The sequence below is a fragment of the Humulus lupulus genome, chromosome 1 (assembly GCF_963169125.1).
Source record: "Humulus lupulus chromosome 1, drHumLupu1.1, whole genome shotgun sequence".
NCBI classification, from domain to species: domain Eukaryota; kingdom Viridiplantae; phylum Streptophyta; class Magnoliopsida; order Rosales; family Cannabaceae; genus Humulus; species Humulus lupulus.
Genome location: NC_084793.1, coordinates 145,068,643 through 145,074,409, shown reverse-complemented (window position 1 = coordinate 145,074,409; position 5,767 = coordinate 145,068,643).

Genomic DNA, 5,767 nt, shown 5'->3' with positions numbered 1-5,767 from the left:
GGACTCTCCCATCCCCGTCTTTGGTTCGGCCGTGGAGCAGGAGCTCGAGGTGGGACCCGATGCTTTCTTCGAGGCTGAGCAGATCGTCTCGAAGATCACCAGCCAGGGGAGAGTGAATAAGATATTCTTCTCCCACAACATTGAGCTGGGGAAGGGCGCCCTAGACGCCCGACCTCCCCTAGACGGCGAGCGGAGCTGCGCGCCGCTCGATGAGGAATATGCGGCCTGGAGCGGCGAGCACTTCAAGGCTGGGGCCTTCCTTCCGCTGGACCAGTACTTCATGGATTTCCTTAATTACGTGAAGCTGGCTCCTTTCCAGCTCCCCCCTAACTCATACCGTTTGTTAGCGGGGTTGAGATACTTATTCCTGAAGCAGGAATGAGAGGTCCCCACGCCGGCGGACATCCTTTATTTTTTCTGCCTCAAGGCCAGCCCGGAGCAGAGGGGGCGAGGCAATGGGTTTTATTATCTGACCCGTTTTCCAAACACGGCTGCGGTCATCGAGCTGCCCAGCCACCCCAACGACTTTAAAGACCCGTTCTTCATGTCCACGGGGTTTTGCAATTGCGAACATCACTATTTCAACCGCCCTCGTAAGTATCCTTCACTCTTAGTTCGTAAGTTAAGTATTGATTAGCTCCCGTTTATTAGTTTTTGACTTAGAAACAATCCTGCAGCCATTTTCGCGAGGACGAGCAAGTCTGTGACCCTCGGGGGTCAATACGAAACATTGGAGGGGCTGCCCGCCAGCGAAAAGGACTATCGCCAGCTCGTGTCCGACGAGACAATGCTGGCATGCAAGCTGATCTCCCCGGGCCAGACTCTGAACCTGAGGAGACCGCGGGGGCTCCCCCCAGCTCGCGAGATGAGGTCCATCCCCGAGGAGGAGGCCGAGGGAGAAGAAGAGGACGAGGAGGACGAGGTGCCCCTCGTACGGCGGAAGTGGGCGCTGGAGGTTGCCCAAGAAGTTAACGTGGAGAGGGCCTAGTCCGGGGCAGCAGCCAGCCCCTCCAGCCAAGGTAACCCTTATCTGTTTAGGGGCTTAGATAGGGCCACCGCGGATCTCCGACTAGCTAGGTTCAATCCCAACTAGCCCATTCAACGCCACCGAAATGACCCAGACCTCAACATAACCCTACTCCAATATGTCAACCAGCTCGTGCTAGATTACAAAAGTAGCCGCCCTAAGGGTACAGTAGTCGTAGATAACACCCTAGCCTTTAGGTCGGTCTTTTTTGAGGAGTATGGGACCAACCTTCGGTCGTGGCCTTCCCTTCGGGAGGGTATAGTAGCTCCGGGGCTTAGGCAGTACGTAGAAGAGTCTAGTCTCGAGCCGGATTTGAACCCAAAGCCTCTTCCAGCCCGCGAAATCGTTATCTTAGACTCCCATGCGGAAGCTCCGGGGCCAGTGGTCGTGACCATAGATTCCTCCTCTAGCTCGGAGGGTAGGATCCCTTTCAATATATACTTGAGTTCCGTTTTTCCCTTTTATTTTTGTTGTTCTTGCATAAATATTTACTTGTATACTAATGCTTTGTCTTTGTTTTACCAGAGGAGATGTCTCAGCCCGGGAGCAAAGACTTGCGAGCTATGTTCCTCGGAGGGAACCCTTCTGCCGGGGCTACCGGGCCCATGGTGAAGAAGCTCCAGGTGGCGAAGAAGGCCATCGGGACAACATCCAAGTCCCCTGCAAAGGGGAAAGACCAAACCCCGGCTGCCCAGGCAAAGGTGCCTCCACCTCCTCCGCGAGCTCCCGCCTTTGCTTGGGAAATGGAGGTGGACCCCGGGACTCTGTCAACCACAGCCCCCGAGTTGCGCGTTCCGGTGGATCCTTGGGCCTTGGAGAAGATCCTTGATCTCTTTTGGGGGACGGTCTACGAGACGGCGAGCTACACCGTGGAACACTACTATAACGCCACCGAAAGGGACCTGCGGGCGATTGAAACAAGGAGCCCGGAGAGTGTGATGGAGTCTTCGCTGGGGATGGCTTTAACGGTAAGTTGGCTTTGCCATTTGTATTCTTTGCTCATTATGCATCGCACTTTCTCTCTTTTTTTTCTTTCTAAGGCAGTTGCCTTGTCGCCTTTTTGTCTTGTAGGGTGCCCTGACTCTTCACCAGAGCATATCCCGATCCAAGGCTCGGCTCGAGGATATGAGGGGCGAGCACCAGACTGCTTTGGCTGCCCTTAAGACCGCCCAAAATCAGGAACAGGATGCCAAGGATGCCCTGGCAGCCGCGCGGGCTGAGTTGGATGCATCCCGTTCCAAGCTGTAGGAGGCCGAGGCTACCAAGGCCGCCCTAGCCGCTGCGACAGCCAAACTCGAGGAGGCCAGGGCTGCTCGGGCCGCACTGGACACCGCGAAGGCCGAGGCTAAGGAAGCTAAGGCCGCCCTGGCGACGGAGAGGGCAGCTTCCAGCTCCTCCATGGAGGATATGCTATACCATTGCTGGGTCTTCAACCCGGATGGTGACTTCTCCTTTCTCGGATCGGATGCATGGGAGTCCTTCCGGGAGGGGTTCAAAGCTCGCCTTCAGCAAGAGACGCCCTCCGAGACCGGGGAGACCTCCACAGCTACCGAACAGGAGGGCGAGGTGGTGACCTTATCGGAGCAGCCGGGCGGAGCCTAGGATCTCTCTTATTTTTATCCTTTGAACAACAATTTTTTTTTTGTAACTTTGTATGAGGTTTTCCAACCTCGAGACAATTGGCTTTATCAATTTTTTGTTTCTGATTGATTTACATCCTTTATCAATTGGCATTTTGGTAATAGTCTTAGTTTTTGTTGGTGCTGTGATTGATACTTTATGCTTTTCTAGGAAAAAACATGTTAACCAATTTTGAACCAACTTCTAAGACAAGTCCTGGTTGCATCCTGGACACTAATTTAAAAACTTAGTTCGCGTTAATTTTTGATTAATGTCTCGTGCTTTTTAAGAGAAACAACGATCAATCAATTTGAATTAACTTCTAAGTTTTAGGACCTAGTTATATCCAGGATGTTAATTTGAAAACTTAGTTCGTGTTAATTCGTGATTAATATCTTGTGCTTTTTAAGAAAAACACCGATCAATCAATTTGAATTAACTTCTAAGTTTTAGGACCTGGTTATATCCAGGACGTTAATTTGAAAACTTAGTTCGCGTTAATTCTTGATTAATATCTTGTGCTTTTTAAGAAAAACACCGATCAATCAATTTGAATTAACTTCTAAGTTTTAGGACCTGGTTATATCCAAGACGTTAATTTGAAAACTTAGTTCGCGTTAATTCTTGATTAATATCTTGTGCTTTTTAAGAAAAACATCGATCAATCAATTTGAATTAACTTCTAAGTTTTGGGACCTGGTTATATCCAGGATGTTAATTTGAAAACTTAGTTCGCGTTAATTCTTGATTAATATCTTGTGCTTTTTAAGAAAAACACTGATCAATCAATTTGAATTAACTTCTAAGTTTTGGAACCTGGTTATATCCAGGATACGACTTAGTTCGCGTTAATCCTTTATCAATATCTCGTGTTTTTTAAGAAAAACATTGATCAATCGATTTGAACCAACTTCTAAGTCTTTAGGGTGACCTGGTTGTATCCAGGCACCATATGCCCCCCCCCCCCCCCCCCCCAAGTAATTAGGAAAGGGTCTTTCATGGTTACTTGAGATTACATCCGCAAATAAACACAATAATGAAAAAAGAATTTAATTCTCATTGCTTAATAAACAAAAGATGGCCTTTCTGATTAAGCCTTACAAGGGTATTACTGATAATATTTCTTCAAATGGATGGCGTTCCACGTTCGCAGGATTGTTTCTCCATTAAGTCGAGCTAATTTGTAGGTTCCTTCCTTTATGACCTCGGTTATTTGATATGGCCCTTCCCAGTTTGGTCCCAATACTCCATCTTTGGGATCTTTACTGGCTGGAAAGACTCTCCTAAGGACCAGATCGCCGATACTAAAGGCACGCTTTTTGACCTTTGAGTTGAAGTAACGAGTGATTTTTTGCTGATAATGCGTGAGCTGGAGCTGCGAATCTTCTCGTCTTTCATCAATCAGGTCGAGGGACGCGCAAAGCAGTTCGTGATTATGATCATGTTCGTACGCCTGGACTCTATGTGAAGACACCTTTATCTCGACAGGAAGGACTGCCTCACTCCCGAAGGCTAGGGAGAAAGGAGTATGACCCGTCGGAGTTCGATGCGAGGTCCGGTAAGCCCACAGTACCTGGGGGAGCTGTTCTGGCCAGACTCCCTTGGCTTCGTCCAGTCTCTTCTTAAGGCTCGCCTTTAGTGTCTTATTGACAGCCTCGACCTGCCCATTTTCCAGGGGATAGGACACGGAGGAGAAGCTCTTCACGATGCCGTACCTCTCACAGAATTCGGTGAAGAGGTCGCTGTCAAACTGCGTTCCATTGTCTGACACAATCTTCTTTGGCAGTCCGAACCGGCAGATAATGTTTTTGACCACGAAGTTGATGACTCTCTTGGAAGTGATTGTTTCCAATGGTTCCGCCTCAGCCCACTTGGTGAAGTAGTCCATAGCCACCACCGCGTAACAGACCCCCCCTTTCCAGTAGGGAGGGTGCCAACCAGGTCGATTCCCCAGACCGCGAATGGCCATGGGGACGAGATCATCTTCAGCTCGACTGGGGGAGCTCGGGCAATTGAGGCGAATCGCTGGCACTTGTCACATTTCTTGACGTAGGAGATCGAGTCTTTTGACAGAGTGGGCCAGTAATATCCTTGCCTTAAGACCTTCAGGGCCAAGCTTTGCCCCCTAGTGTGATCTTCACTAAAACCTGATGGACCCAAAACGGGTATGTTTTAAATATTTATAATCGCAAGCGCACGAATCGTATTTATAGAATAGTGTTCGTGTAAGCACGAGATCGAACCCAAAGGAGTTGTCTAAAATCGAAAAGAAAACTATTTTAAACCAAAATTAACAAATTCTAACCTAGTTCCAAAGATTGATGTGATTTTTGTATAATGAAAATAAAATAAAAGACAATAATAAAGAAATTAAAGACAATATATATTACTAAATAATTAATTGTAAACAAGATGGTAAAATAAGATTATTAAGGATTAGAATCCACAAAATATAAGTTCAATAATATTTATAAGTATATTGACTCCCAAGTTTTAGTGATAGTTAAAATAAATCAAACTATCATTTTCTAAATAGATTTATAACTTTAAGCACAAATTATTTCTAAAATGATAGGATTTTTCTTCACTTTTCAAAATTATAATTTCAAAGCATTTAGTGTAAATCAACCTAATGAAATAACAAATAAATCAATGAACATTATTTAAAAGGCAAAACATAATATTTTTGTTCTAAGCATGGATGTGTACAATTTAATGACACATCTTACACAAAGAATATTATGTTTATGCACTAATGAATAACAAAGTGTAAATATGTGCTAACAATCCAAAATACATGATATTTAAGATGAAAGAAAATATTTGAAGAAGAAAATCCATAAACTTTATTGCACAAAATGGGAAATCAACATACAAAATAAATACTATCTAGTTACAAATTGTTTCATCATCACCTTAATAATCTTAAAAAGATTAGAAACACATAACTAGAATAGCAAATACAAACTAAAAATTACAAACATAAATAGGAAAATTTGGAGGAGAAACCCCCAAAATTTCCTCTAAAAATACATAGAAAATAATAAAAAGAAGAAGAAGAAGAAGAAGAGAATGGAGAGGTTTTGAAATGTGTAGAGTTTTTGGTATATTAACCTCCCT